Here is a 15,610-nt window from a genome sequence, read left to right on the forward strand (position 1 = left end):
AATTACTATACAAGTAGTAGGAGAGCAGACAGCCCAGAATCTGTCTCCCTCAACAAAGGGGATTTGAGGGTTTTAGGGATCCTAACAATGGGAGATGAGGTCATTTCAGATAGTAAATTCAAGGCAGACTAGAAACAGGGTTAATAGTAAGTTCAAAACAGAAAAAAAAGACATTGTTCAATTTTGTCAACATAAGTTAACATAAATTGAAAGGGAAGGAGGCAGAGCTTTCTATCTTTCAATGGCAGAGCTTAGCAGATGATTTACAAATGTAAGGGACAGAGGCTAGTTCACGGCTGTCCTCCTCACCATAGGGCCTACTAAGAAAATGACCAGATCAAGGACATAGCAGCTCCTGTGTCCCAAAGGCACCATACAAGAGATAAGGCTTTTACCATCTTTTCAGATAGCCAGACAGCTTAAGTATAGTTTAGGGCTTTCAGGTACTCCCCTGTCTATACCAACATCACCAAAGCAAAAGGAACATCTACATAATGACTCAGTAATCAGTCCTGATTTCTCAGTTTAGAAGCCTAAAGTCTGCAGGGCTGAGCTCTTTCCAAGGCTCAAGGGGGCCTTTCCCACTCTCCAGTGACCAGGTCTGCTTGGCTTGTGGCAGTACCACTGACCCTCTGTGCCGTCTTCACACACCTGCAGTCCAAAGTCCCCTCTTCTTATAGGGACACCAGTCCTAGTTGCCTCATGGCTCAGCCTAATCCAGCAGGACCTCATGTTTACTTGGTTGTATCTGCAAAGATTGTCTCTTCTAAATTATGTCACATTCACAGACGCCAGAGGTTAGGAATTGAGCATAGCATTTTTTTTTTTTTTTTTTTTTTTTAAAGGAAAGACAGAGAGAAGGAAGGAAGGGAGGAAGAAAGGGAAACATCTTTTAAACATTTTCTTGTTTTATTGTATTTTGTTTCTCCGTTTTTGTTACATGGGCTGGGGCCGGGAATCGAACCGAGGTCCTCCGGCATAGCAGGCAAGCACTTTGCCCGCTGAGCCACCGCGGCCCGCCCCGAGCATAGCATTTTGGGGAACATAATTCAATCCACAGAAAAGTACAATGTGGATGGAAACAAAAATTGAGAGATATATATTTAATAGCAATTCTAAGAAACTACTATGCAGGAAAAATTATTAAAATTCAGTTTTTATACCACTTTGTACTTATTAAGTTGATTATTATTTTTAAAAAGCAGAAATAACAATTGTTGGCCAAGATGGAGAAAAAACAGAACCCTTATACTTTGCTCATGGGAATATAAACTGATGGAGCAGCCAAAAAATTAAAGACAGAATTACCATGTGACCTGACACTTCCACTTCTAGGTTTACACTAAAAAGACTGAAGGATTGAAAATAGGGGCACCAACAGATATTGTCAATGGAATAGTACTCAGCCATAAAAAAGAATGAAGTTCTGATACAAGCTACAACATAGATAAGCCTTGAAGACATCGTGTTGTGTGAAAAAAACCAGACACAGAAGTACTAATATTGTGTTATTTCACTTATACTCAATACCCTAGAATAAGCAAATATATAGAAATGGAAAGTACATTACAGGCTACCAGGGAATAGGGGTAGTGGAAGGATGGGGACTTATTGCAGAATGGGTCCAGACAATATCGTGTTCATGCTATGAATGCAATTAATGTCACTGAGTTGTACGCATGAAAGTGGTTAAAATGGGAAATTTTGTTATATATGTGTTTTATTTTGTTAAACTACCAGAATGCAATACCCAGTAACAGAACAGCTTTTTAAAAAGGAATTTATTAAGTTGCAATTTATAGTTCAAAGCCTGTGAAAATGTCCAAATTAGGGCACCAGCCAGAAATTACCTTTACTGAAGCAAGGCTGATGCCATCTGGAACCTCTGTCAACCGGAAAGGAAAGTGGCTGGTGTCTGCTGGGGTCTCTGGCTTCTGGACACCTCCATCAGGGGGAAAGCACATGCAGGCATCTGCTAGCTTCCTCTCCCAGCTTCTTCAAAAGCTTCCCCAAGGGTGTTTTCTTTCTTCCTCTCCAAAGGTCTCAGACACCTGGGCTCTGAAGCTTTTTCCAAAATGGTTCCTTTTTAAAGGACTCTGGTAAACAACCCCACTTTGAATGGGTGAGTCACATCTCTATGGAAACAATAAAAACAATAAAAAAGATCTCACCCAGCAATATTGAATGAGGATTTAATTGCCACATTTCTTTTTTAAACTCCGGTTTTACAGTTCCTTTTGGCCCCAGGGCTTGAGTGGAACTGTCTGGCAGACAGCATGGCCTGAACCACTGAAAATTGCTGCCCACGACTGCCATGGGGTGACCACTCAGCCACACCCTTTCCATGAGTGGCCCCTGTGAGGGAGCTGTAGAAAGGCTCTGCTGGGGAGGTTCATCTTCAGTGAGCAGTTCCTGCCCCCTTCCTCCCCCAAGGAGTGTCCCCTGTGCTGGGCCCCACTCACCACCAGAGCTGGTCTTCTGAGCCCAACCCATGGCCAGAGAGTAAACCAGGCCCTGAGTTGGGCTCTGGATGCCAGTGAAACTTTCCTTTCCATAGTGGGGTTCTGGGTGAGGGAAGTGGGGCCACAGGCAGGGGGTGCCTGGGCTAACTTTCCTCATCTTTACAAAGATACATGATGCTGACCACACGGGCTGTCCGGTGCTGGGCCTTCACTTCCCGTGAGCTGGGTACACTGCCCTCCTTTCCCAGGGGTCCACCTCTTCCCACACTTTGGGACTCATAATGATGCATGTGGGCTGGGTGCCAGTGTCAGGCTGATCTGTTGCTCAAGCTGGAAAATGGTATGTGAAACCTGGCTCCTGCCCCCATCATTTGGCAAGTGCAGGGTTCGTAAGAGAAAACCTTAGCACGTCTCTAAGGCATATTGTTGTGCATTCAACTGAGTCCCCCAAAAGGAGATGCTCAAGCTTGACTCCAGTACCTGGGATGTGGGTCATTTGGAATTCAATGTCATTAGAAAAGCTGTTAGATGAAGTCACAGTGGGTCAAGTTGGGCCCTAACTCAGGAAGACGAGTGGGTGCCCTGGTAGGAAGAGGGGGTTGGGGTTCAGGATATGCATGCTGAAAAGGCCATCCGGGGAATGCAGAGGCAGAGGCTGCAGAGCTGCCCTCCAAGGCCAGGCACCCAAGGTGCCCACAGCCACCAGAAGCTGGGGGCATCCCTGGGGCTTTGGGGGCCCTGCTGATGCCCAGCCTTGGCCTGGGGCCTACTGGTGGGGGCACCATAAGCTGTTGCTCTCAGGCATCCAGTTTGGGGCCATTGGTTGGGGCAGCCCCGACACTGATGTGCACGTGACAGGAGAGACAGCTGCTCAGTAATAAACATCAGGGGAACTGAATGACTTTTACAACAAGAAGCACACTACTCTTATTTCACACCATCACTAGAGAGGATTACCTGAAATCTGCCTGAGAAAGGTCCAGGTCACTATATGGTAAAGAAGAATAAAAAAGAGATTTTTTTCTCACAAATCTGCCCACAGCTCTGGGGCACCTGGCTCCCCTGGATGGCCCCCAGAGCTCAGGTGCTGGCAGGCCAGGGCTGCTGGGGTTCAGGTTGGGGAGCAGGGGCCTCTCCAGGGCCTCTGGCTTGAAGGGCCACATGGGGACCTTGGCCAGAGCCAGTGACTCGCATCCTGCAGAAAAGAAACGTGGGGGTGAGAGGCTGCAGGGAGGTCTCCAGAGGCTCTGTGCAGGGCACGGGGGTGCACACTTTAGGGAATCCCACTTGGGTTGACGACAACGTGACCCACACTGGGAATGCCTTGCTGACCACAGCCCGTTTCCACACTGCTCAGCACATGCTGCTCATCTTCCACACTGTGCACTGAGACACACGTGCAAACACACCACGCAGGTGACGCAGCCAAAGGGGCACACAGGCAGCAAGAGGGCCTTGTGGAGATGAGAGCCAGGCCCCCCCGGATCCCTGTGTGGCTTGGGCAGCTGGGCGAGGGACTCAGATCGCTACCTGTCAAGTGGGCACCGTGGTGTGGCTGCATTGCTCTCAGCTGGCCGCTGGCTCAGACAGGCATGGGGCAGGGACGCAGCTTGTTCAAGTGAGTAAGAGGGTCTTGAGGTGGCCAGAGGCCCATCTGGGTCCCCAGCATGAGCATGGGAAGCAAAGCAGGGAGCCACAGAGGTCTCGGGGGGGCAGGGGTCGGGTCCCAGTGGTCTTGGGGGGGGCGGGGGTCCCCAAATGTCTCCAGGGGGGTTGGGCCTGAGGCCCATAGTGATCTCGGGGGTGGTGGGTTGGGGACCCCAGTGGTCTCGGGGGGACGGGGCTGGCGCAGCTGGCAGTGTGGCCTCAGCGGCCCTGCACTCACCTGCTAAGACAGGAGTCCCCGGGTGGACCTTGTTGGTCAAGTACCAACTCAGGGAAGGGCGAGAGGACCAAACCTCCGTGGGCGTGTCTCCACTAGGAGGGTGGAGGGGGTAAGGGCACACGTGTCAGCAGTGGGCTTTCCTTTGGGGAGTGCTCATCGCGGATGCTACGTTCCCCCAACTCCATTCCAGGGGCTTCCACCTCAAGTATACACAGGCCCTTGAAACAGAAAGGTGCCTGGCTGTGAAATTTGAGATGGAGCCAGGGCCACTCAGGAGGTGACGCTGCGGCAGGTCTCAGCAGCAGTGTCCTCCAAACCCATGGGCACCCGGACCACAAGCAAACCCAGGATGAAGGCCTCGGGCAACGCTCTCGCCTGAAGCCATCCAGAGCACCCAAGAGCCACCAGCCACAAGCAACCTGTCCAATCTTCCTTCCCTCTAAAACTCTTGCTGGGAGGGCCAGGAGGGGACACGATGTGTGGTGCTCCCTGGATCTGTGTCCCTAAACTGCAGTCTTGGACCCCACGTAGAGGTTGTACTGCCTGCAGCTCCACATGTCAGGCCTGGGTGTCAGGTGTGTGTGCAGCCTGCATCAGCCTAAGTATCACGCGTCCACTCTCAGTGGGACGCAGCCAGGACATGGGGGTCTGCCTTGTGTCCCCGTTAGTGGAGCACCTTCCCAGGTGGGAGGACAGCCTGCCCTGGGTGCAGGACATCACCGAGGTACAAGAGCATGGGGTGGGGCCGACCTCAAGACCCAGACATTGTGGAGGCAGGAAAGGGGTCTGGGGAAGGGGGCAACCCAGGTCCCTCCTGTGGGAGGGGGCAGCTGGGGGGCCAGGGCTAGCTGGATGCCACTGGGGGCCACCCAGGAAGGGGGAGGCTGCCGGCTGAAGCCTTGGATTGGGCAGGAAGGAGACATTTAGGGACACATGGGGTCATGGAGGGACAGAGGTCACAGCGGGGAGAAGACCATGGTTCTGCGTTACATGGAGGCAAGGGACGGGAAGGCAGAGGTGGAGGGCCAGGAAGGGGCCGTGGGCAGTTAAACTGCTGCAGGCTGATGGACTTGTCAGCCCCACTCTCTAAGGTGGGCGACCCAAGCAGTCATGGCCCCCCCAGATGCAGAGAGGTAAGGACAGGTCCCCGAACCTGCAGGCCCCCCGCTTCTAGCCTCCACATGGTGGCGGGTCTGGGAGCAGATGACCCCAACAGCCCAGGAAGGGCCACAGCCCCGAGGCCAGCGTGACCTCTACATGGTGGGGCCCTGCATGGAGGCCCTGCCTCACCCACCCAGACCTCTGATCCTCAGAAATGGGGGGTGACCAGTGGGCATTGCTTAAGCCACTCATTGTGGACCTTTGCCATGTGGCAAAAGAAGCCCCTCCAAGCCTCTGGGGGTCCAGTGCCGAGCGAGGCCTTTTCTGAAGGGGCAGGAAGCCCCTTCGCAGGTGGGGCCCACATGGGCCACAACCCCGGGCCAGCTCCACTGCACACGTTCCTCTGGCATGTCCCCAACAGGTGCCAGGCCGGGGTCACCTGTCCAGAAAGTGGCCAACACAGACACCAGAAGGAGGCCCTCAAGGCCATTGGAAGGGTGACCCTGACTCCCATCCCGCAACCTGGGGCAATGACTGCATGGACCCTAACCTGGCATGGTGGCAAGCCGTCCCCACAATGCCCCTGTCCCAAGAGACAGGGCCACTGGCCACCGTGCACTCAGCCCAGGCTCCTGTGTGTGCCTGGCCCCAGGCATGGGTCCCACTGATGGCCTCTGAGATGCAGGGAGGTCGAGTGACCCTCCTCCAAGTAAGCGGGCACGGGGGGACTGGCCGCTGGGCCAGGGGGAAGGCAGGCAGCCGGGCGAGGGGGAGGTGGGCCCAGGGGGCCGGGGACCAGGGTACTGTGGGGAGGGGTGGTGGGCAGGGCCAAGGAGACAGTGACTGCAGCTGGGGCAAACAGGGACCCGTCAGATCAGGGGACAGGCTGAGGTCCATGGCCTAGGTGGGAGCCATTGTCCTTTCTCCTCATCCTATCCTTCCACTACTTCAGACCTCCCAGAGTCAAAGAACTCCTTCCTCGGCTGTCTGAGCTGGGAAGGGAACTAGCTGTCCTGCAGAAAGGGGAAAGTGCTCCAGTAAACTTTCAGACTGACCTGCCATCAGATGACCTGGCACCCTCGTCCTTCCACTGTGGGGTCAAAGGAAAATACATCCAATGAAAGCAGGTTGTCAACATGGGCTTTTCCTCACCCAACAGTCATTGGTTGGTCAGTTCTGAGGAGCAGCCCTTACACATTTTAAGCCAGGTACAGGCTCCACGCTACAAGGCCTACAGGCCCTGCTTCAGTCTCCCCTTTGCCACTGCCGCTCCTGGGCTGTGGGGAGACCTTGGGGGCTGCTGGCTGATGGGGTGGGGGTGACAAGGGTCCAACGTCTGTAGCACTCTGGGGCCAGGGCCTCACGCTGGGTCAGGGCGGGTTCCCCGGGCTCCTGCCTGACCCTGGGCTCTGTGCCCTGTGGTCCCGGCCACTCTGGCTAGGGTGTCCTCGGGCCCATCCCGAGGAGCCCGCAGGGCCGGGGCAGCCCCATCCTGCTTGCACCTGCCCTGAGGAGTCCCTGGGCCCCACAGCGCAGCCCCAGGTCAGGGAGGCCCCTAGAGTACCCGGTGCCACCCCTGTGCATGCCCTCCAGTCCCTGCCCCCAGGGAGCAGCCCTTGCAGCTCAGAGTTCCTTCACTCTGTCTCACAGGGCACATTTGGCAGCAAATTCAGTTTTGCTTAACTGGGAGTGCCTCTGTCCTCTACTTTGTTATACTTCTCACTGGACACAAGATTATGGAAAAACACTGCAGTTGGCAAAGACAGCACAGTCCAGGTTCCTTCTCCAGTACCCTCCTTTCAGCATCTTAGGTTCTTGGGGACTTTGTCCAAAATAAGGTGTTGCCATCATTACCATACAGCAAAGTTGGTGAGGTCTGGACACATGTCACCACTCACGTTCTCTTCAGGTCAAGCAGTCAGTCCAGAATGCCACGGGCATGGAGGCGCCACATCTCCTCACTGCCTTGGTGAGTGCCCTTCTCACACCTCCCACCCTCCTTCCTCCTGTCCCCTCTCACCCATTCTCACCTCCCAGCCTCCTTCCACCTGTACCCTCCTCACCTGTCCTCATCTCCCAGCCTCCGTCCACCTGTCCCTTCTCACCCATCCTCATGTCCCAGCCTCCTTTCACCTGTCCCCTTATCACCTGTCCTCACCTCCAAGCCTCCTTCCTTCTGTCTCCTCCTCACCCATCCTCAACTTCCACCCTCCTTCCTCCTGTCCCCTTCTCACCCGTCCTCACCTCCCAGCCTCCTTCCATCTGTTCCTTCCTCACCCATCCTCACCTCCCAGTCTCCATCCACCTGTCCCATCCTCACCCATCCTCAACTCCCAGTCCCCTTCCACCTGTCCCCTCCTTACCCATCCTTACTTCCCAGCCTCCTTCCACCTGTCCCCTCCTCACCCGTCCTCACCTCCAATCCTTCTTCCACTTGTCCACTCCTCACCTATCCTCATCTTTCTTTACAGTTTTGAAGGTCATTTTTCCTGATTCTACATCATCCTCAGTTTGAGATTTCCTGATGTTTTCCTCACATTGGACTGAGGCTGTAGGTTTGGGAACAAGCCTGCTGAGGTGAGAGCCTTTTCAATCCACCCTGCCCAGCCGCACGCTGACCACATATGTCCTCCCACATGCTGGCCTTGCCAGAATTACCTGTAGACACATCTGCAGACCTGCACCCACACCTGCAGACCTGCATGCACACCTGCAGACATGCACGCACACCTGCAGACATGCACACACACCTGCAGACATACAAACACACCTTCAGACATGCACGCACACCTGCAGACATGCATGCACACCTGTAGACATGCAAACACACCTGCAGACATGCAAACACACTGAAGACATGCACACACACCTGCAGACCTGCACGCACACCTGCAGACCTGCACGCACACTTGCAGACATGCACGCATACCTGCAGACATGCATGCATACCTGCAGACTTGCACGCACACTTGCAGACACAAGCTTCTGCTCATAGTAAAGCTGAGTAGCATGGATGCCTTCCCAGTGCGCAGCACCTGGGCAGTGCCCACAGTACCCACGGAGAGAAGGTGCAGACGTACCTGAGGAGCTCTGAGGATTTGGATCCCACACCTGGCTTATGGCTCTGCTTCTATTGGGGCACGGCCATTGGGTGGGCAACTTATGGTCCCACCTTCACTGGTGAACAGCTCTTCGTGGTGTTTGGCTACTTTCAGGGGCTTAGAAACGGCTCCCACCTTTGGGACCTGAGGTGCTTCCTGAGCCACCCCCAGGGGATGGCACCGCAGGATCTCTCACGTCACCTGTTCCCAAGCCTGACTCGCAGATCTGGTTGAGTTTGCACATCTGGTTCCTTCCCTTCCTTGCTGTGAGCTCAGCCATATCATTTCACCCAGCTATTGCTGTGCTCATTTGCATTAAGTGAACACAAAGTTACAGTTTATGCTTACCTAAGTGTGTGTGCCTGTATGTGTTCAGGAGCAGTTTCAAATTCTCAAAGGTGTTGTGACTTGCTTTTAAGGGTAAGGAATCTGGGGTTCAGAGAGGCCAGGAAAGCAGCCTCATCCCCCAAGCAGCAGCCTGTAAGCAGGGCTTTGCATGGGGCTGCTTGACAAAGGGGCTGGAATGTCCTCTCCTAGGTGGTGTTAGACCTAATTCCGTGTGCTGTCATGGGGTGAGGGACATTCTGGGCCATGGGCCTGGGCTGGACTTTGCCCAAGGGCCTCATCACTGCCTTAGACATAGCTGCTGTCCTCCTGAAGAGGCAGGTCACATCCTACTCATCTCTGACAGCTTGTACTCTGAACTTTGTGGAGTCTAGGCTAAAATGCCCTATGGGGAGTGAGGTGGCAGGAGCATGCTCCCTGAACCCCAGCACACTGCTCAAGAGCCCGTTGGTGCTTTTCATGGTTGCCGTCCTGTGCCACAGGCCTCTTTGGCTGGGTGGGGACGCTCACAAGGACACAAGACCTGGGAGTTGTCAGGACACCATCATACAATACAGAGCAAAACACAGTTGTGGAGGTGCCGAGGTGCAGGCAGCCCCTGGCCCTCCTCTGATTTCCTTCATCACCAGGTGGCATGCACGTTCAGCCACATTCACAAGCAGAAGCTCTTTTGTCGTGTTTTCTCTTGCAATCTGCCTTGGGTTTGACATGGCTAACCTGAACGCAAGTCTCAGTGAAGTGTGAGAAGTACAAGGCTTAACTGAATTCTGAGGACAAGGGGGAAGTAAAGTCCTAGAAAATGCTGCAGCTAGTTCTGAAACCCAGCACCTGCTGCAGCGGGGGTGGGTGCTCCCAGCGAGGTCAATAGGTGTGGGCACTGCTGCCCAAGCCGTCCCCCACCCCCTGCACATGGAAAGGGCCCCAGCTGGTGTGACAGGTGAGGTCAGCGAGAGATGCCAGTCCAGGGACTGTGCTAACACTTCTGAGTTGGGGGCCAGCAGGCCATCCCCAGCACATCAGCTCCATCCTGTGTCTCCCCTGTCTGCGAGGGGCTCCGAGGACCAAGCCTGGAACAGACACTTGTTGGGGCTTGTGGGGACTGGGGGCTGGTCCAACGCTGCCGGGAAGTACCTACGCAGATGCATGTGGAAGATGAGCAGCTGTCCCAGCAGCATGTGGCTGAGGGCGTTCAGCAGAAGTGTGGCCACCAGCAACAGCAGGAACACAGTGGTGCTGGCTCTCCCTGGAAAGCACAGCAGGAACAAGAGCCACACCGTAGGGTCCGGGACGTCTGCCAGGGACTAGGGTCAGAATGAGCATTGGCCCCAAGGCTCAGGGGCAGCACCCTGGCCGGGAGTGTCCTGGGCCCTGGGGCAGTGAGCGGGGACAAGGCTAGATACCCCCAGCCCCTCCTGCCCGGCTCTGTGAACTCTGGCCTGTCCAATTACAGCCAGGTGGTGATTGGTGCCACAGGGAGCCAGCAGTGTAAGAGTCCTGTGGATCTTTCTGGAATAGGAGCCTGGGGACTCGAGACTGTCCTTGAAGCACCGTCAGGAACCCACCTGCGACAGGGCATGGTCTTTCCACACCTGCCTGGCCAGCACCCGGACCGTGCCCGGCTCCTGGCACCTGAGCATGTGAGGACCAAAGCTGGACCCTGACTGTGCCCACGTCCTGGCACCTGGGCAGGTAAAGGCGATGATGGTTCCTGACCCCACCCAACCATTAGCACCTGGGTATGTGATGGCCCCTGCTGTTCCTTGGCCATTCCCATCTACTGGTACCTGTGTAGGGTGAGGGCGTATGATGGGCCCTGACCTTCACGCACATCCTGGCACCCTAGCAGCTGAAGGCTGAGGCTGGGCACTGGCCTCACCCACCTCCGGGCACATGGGCCAGTGAGGGATGAGGCTGGGCCCTGGTCACACCCACCTCCTGGCACCCGGGCTGGGGAGAAGGCCCTGGGCTAAGCTTCTGGCTCAGGGAGAACCTGGGAGGAGCACCAGGGCGACTTCTGGCTCCACCTGTCCCGCTCCACCGCCCAACCCCTACAGAGGCCTTGTGCCCATCCAGGCAGGGGTGCACCCTAAACCCAGCAGTGTCAGCGTAGAGCACCCTGATGAGGCAGCCGTGTACCTGCAAAGTGGGGATACGTGCGAAGGTGTCGCTTGTCCACACAGCACTGGACCACGATGTACCTGAACACCACCATCAGGTACACGAGCCCGGCCACAGCCGAGGCCATGGAGCTGAAAAACCACTTGCAGGAGGAAGCCCAAGCTGGGGTGGCTGTGGCCATGGGCCAATCCGTGGCCCAGATCATGTGTCCCGGGACACCCTGAGAGCCCCCTAGCCTGACAACTGTCCCCAGGGCCCTCCTTGCGCTTCCCTGCCAAGGCAGCACTCTGAGAACAGCCCTGGACACCGGCCCAGGAGCATGTTTCCTCTGCAGGAGCCCACTTTTATCCCCGTCTACAGACGGAGGGTCACTGGTGAATCTTGGGGCCTGTCCCTCATTCCTTTCCAGCACCCCTGGGCGGCCCATGCTCTGATACCCTCCTGCACTTGGGGAGCTCCTAAACGCTGTCACCCCTTGGGTGCTGGGCCCACCCCTCAGGTCACCCCCTGGGCACTGGGCCCATCCCCTACAGGCACCCCTTGGGAGCTGGGCTACCCCTCTGGCCATTCCTTGAACACGGGGCCCTTGGGCACCTTCAGACCCCTGGACCCCACAGAGGTGACCAGCCCTCTGGGCTCCAGCCATCAGGACCCTCCACCCAGCCTTGATTTATTCTTCCCTGTTTGTTTTCTCAGTAACTCTGAGGAGCTGATGGTCATGGGGCCGAGTCCAGTGACAGCTGCTCACTCCCTCAGGGCTTGCAGGGAACATGGCAGTCCAAGGTCCTTCTCCAGAAGGCCAAAGAGGCAGAGGCCATTGGCACTCCCAAGTTGACTCTGAGTGTCCAGGGCCCACCCCGGGTCAAGGCTCAGACTCCACCTGAGGAGACCCCAGGATGGCTGCACTCAGCTCATGCGTGTGGGGAAATGGAAATGGGCAGCAGCCCCTATGGCCCTCCATCCTGATGCCTGCCTAGCCTCAGGTCTCCTGGCCCAGCAGTTTGCCCCCCCCAGGGCTCCTTCCTCCCCGGCCCAGCCTCGCTTGCAGCCTGACCCCTCCCCCTGGCCAGGCCCCACAGGTCCCGAACCCTGACCAGCAGCCCTCCCCCTTTCCCCAGCCCCGTGCTGGCCCTCCCCTCCTTTCTCCAGCCCCCACCCCACCTACCTCCTCACTCCTGCCCCCAGCCTTCCCCTATGCCTGCCATCGCCCCACCCTTCCACAGGCCCATCCCCAGGGCTCACCAATAGTTCCTGTTGCCCATGCAGTTGCTGAGCCACTTGCAGTGGTGGTCAAAGCCGGACACGCAGTTGTTGCAGAAGTGGCAGTGCTTGGCCTTCGCACTCCTGGGAGGGCAACAGGGAGCTCAGGGTGGGCCAGTGCCGGTGCCCCCCATTCTTGTTTCCTTTGTACTCCCAACCCCCATTTCCTCCTTTCCTTCCACTGCCCCCACTCCCATCCCATGCCTCATCCCCCATTTCCATCCCACTCCCCACTCCCATCTCATCCTCCACTACCATCTTTTCTCCCACTCCTGTCCCATCCCCCGCTCCCATCCCACTCCCCTCCCTGCACCCCATCCTTGGAACACCCAGGCTTCTCCCAGGCCCAGCTCTGATAGATAACAGGAGAGGACAGCCATCACTGCTGGGTGGCCGAGGACTCTGAGACCCCAGGGGCTGCCAGGGTGGAGTGGGACTCACACACTGACCTTGCACAGGTGGCAGTACTGATGCTCAATCACATGGGAGTGCTTGGAGTGGTCAAAGCTCGACACTTGCCTGCAGAGGCTTCTCCTGTGCCTGACCTTGGTCTCGGCTGGATCGATGGAGGTGGCAACCACATGTAAAATAATCTACACCAGGAACAGCCGACCACTTGTGGGCAACAGACGAGGGGGGCCCTGGTCCACACCAGCTGGAGGCAGCTTCTGGGAGCCAGGGGTATGCAGGCCCTTCCTCCCCATGTGCAGAGACTGGGGGCACACCTGCCCTGGGTGAACAAGGCCTTAGGGCACCTGAGCAGGTGTGAGTAGGGGCTGTGGGCATTGGCAAACAGGGCCTCAGGGTACCTGAGCAGATGTGAGCAGGGGCTGGGAGCATCCTGGCCTAGAGGAACAGGGCTTCTGGCCACCTGAGCAGGTGTGAACAGGGGCTGGGGGCACACTGTCCCATTTGAGTGGTGGCTTGAGGCACAGCTGGCTCAGGTGAGTGGGGACTCAGGGCAGGCAGAACAGGTGCAGGCTGAGATGGTAGGAGCACATTTGCAAGACAGACAGCTAATGTAAGCCAGGCCCACCAAAGGTGGTCCTAACTCATGAGCAATCTTATCCCGCTGGATGTGGAGCACTAGAGGGAGTCTTCCATTATAGTGGGCACAATGGCGATCCTTCGAAATGACCAGATTAGCATATGTGCCTGCTCAGCTTGGAAATACTGGTTCCTGTAATCTTCCAAACATGTACCTTATTGTAAAAGGGCCTTTCTGCAGGAAAGAAATACTGAATTCACAAAGACGCATCTGAGCACATTATCAAGCTTGAGGAACTATCTGGAACTCCTGACTGACTGCTCGAACCCCCCTTTGACACCCTGACCTGCTCTTCTAGTTCTTGGGCCACCCAACCCCCCTCTATGATTCCCCTGAATGCCTCATTGCCTCACTTGTTCAAACCAAGCAAGTGGAAGAGGCTCCAGGGTCACCTGCTCCATCCACGCAGACAAAGGCACAATTGAAGGCAATTATCAAAGATTTCCCCAATCTCCTGAAGACCCAGTAGGTTTTCCAAAAGAACTCACGCTCATCTTTCACCTTTATGAGTCTGGATGCTCAACTATACCAGTCAATACACATGACTGCTGGCGAGGGCCACACCCACAGCTGGAGAGACGAACCCGGCTAGAAAGATCCCTGAAAGGACGCTTCAAAACAAAGAGTGACTTACAAACTGAAACATTTATGCTAAAGGAGCATCACAGGGTCAAAGTCCCCCCAATATTTTATTGGAGAAAAATGCGATAATGTCCTCTGAAACCCAAGGAGCCCATATATGAATATTACAACAGGCTTGGAAAACACTTTAAGCAATTCTCTCGTCTTATTCATATGGACTCTGAAACCTCTGCCCTATTTAATTCTGCTTTCAGAAAAACTCAGCACCGCTCTAAAATGTAAACAACTAAATGGGACCAAAATGGAACCTTCTGATTTCATACCTCTGGCAGATCAAGTAGATCACACCTTTACAAAGGCTGGAGAAAGAGCAATCTTCCCAAGGATCGACTTCACAAATACATTCAGCACAAACCAGGAGTTTGCAAGTACAGCAGCTAAAGAAATCCCAAAGAACACATTCAGGCACCAGGGCTCAGGGTGCTGGGACTGTACTTACTGTAAACTACCTGGACACTGGAAAAGAAACTCCCCGCACATCCCAAAGCAGGCGCAAACCCCAGAGCCCTTTGCCCCCAACGTGACTACTCTGGCTGCCCGGGAAATGGCAGATGCTTTTCCCATTGCCCATGTCACATCTTAGGTAAGACTGCTGTGATAACTGGAGATGAGATACATGGGCTGTAAGAGACACTGGGCCACCTTCTCCCTCTGGAATCCCACTGCCTTCATGAACCCTCCTCCAGAGAGAACAGACACCTCAAATGGTGGGAGTGTGGTGTTTGAATCTGTCACATTATTTTAGTCCATTCCTGTGGTTATGGGCACATTTTGGAAGTAGGAGCTGAAAGCAATGCAATCTGGGAGACAAGGCCCAGCAAGGGCCAGCCACATGCCTTCCCATGTGGCAGAAGGGTCCCGGATGCCAGCAGCCTCTCTTCAGAGTAGGCATCTTCCTGTCGATGCCTTAATTTGGGCATTTTCATGGCCTTAGAACTAAACTTATAAACTATGATTTCCTAGCCTGAAAAACAGCCCACTGCTGGTATATGACATTCTAGCAGCTTTACCAAACTGAAACAGGAAGTCTCCAACAAACCCATGACTGTGTTTAAATCCCCCCATTTCCCTTTCAGTTACAACTTTTACAAGACACTCATCAAATTCTACCAAACTGTCTCTGCCCCAATTCACCTCAGAAGGGCTTCCCTGGGAGGACCTACACTCATGAAATCCCTCTGTCTACTGTGGCCAAAAGGTCTGCCTCTAGTCTTACCACATGTTAGACACAGGCCTTTAAAAAAATGTGTTATCCCCCTTTGAAACTGTAACTGGGAGACCTAGGAAAAAGAACTGTAGTCTAGGAGCCTTGTCTCATTAAACAAGCTGTGATAGCCTCCTTAGGAACTAATCAAACCTTAAGGAAAAATGAAATGCTAGGAAAGTGATCCTTCTACATGTGCTCCAGAGAGACAGACACCCCCGGGGCCACAATTTTCAGCCTGGAGACTCTACATGGTGGAAAGACCCCTCGATAGAGATCCACCCCAACCTCGATGGGCAGGACCCTATCAGGCACCCTCAGTAGCCCGTGTGCAGTGAGATTACAAGGTGTAGAGTCTTGGATCCTCCTTTCTTGTTTAATGACAGCTCCCAGTCCTGACTGAAAATCCATTCCTACTAGGGACCAAAACATAAAATTACCTAG

The 15,610-nt window shown here is 54.9% G+C and overlaps 1 long non-coding RNA gene across 1 annotated transcript; it reads right to left on the reverse strand.

Moving 5' to 3' along the window:
• Window positions 1-6,509: 6,509 nt before the first annotated feature.
• LOC143646864 (uncharacterized) lies at window positions 6,510-15,270 on the reverse strand. The gene is made up of 3 exons (XR_013157687.1): window positions 12,722-15,270; window positions 12,255-12,356; window positions 6,510-11,892 (listed from the first exon to the last, which is right to left on the reverse strand). It is a non-coding gene; the product is annotated as an uncharacterized LOC143646864 (long non-coding RNA).
• Window positions 15,271-15,610: the final 340 nt, after the last annotated feature.

The sequence above is a fragment of the Tamandua tetradactyla genome, chromosome 9, assembly GCF_023851605.1.
Source record: "Tamandua tetradactyla isolate mTamTet1 chromosome 9, mTamTet1.pri, whole genome shotgun sequence".
NCBI classification, from domain to species: Eukaryota; Metazoa; Chordata; class Mammalia; order Pilosa; family Myrmecophagidae; genus Tamandua; species Tamandua tetradactyla.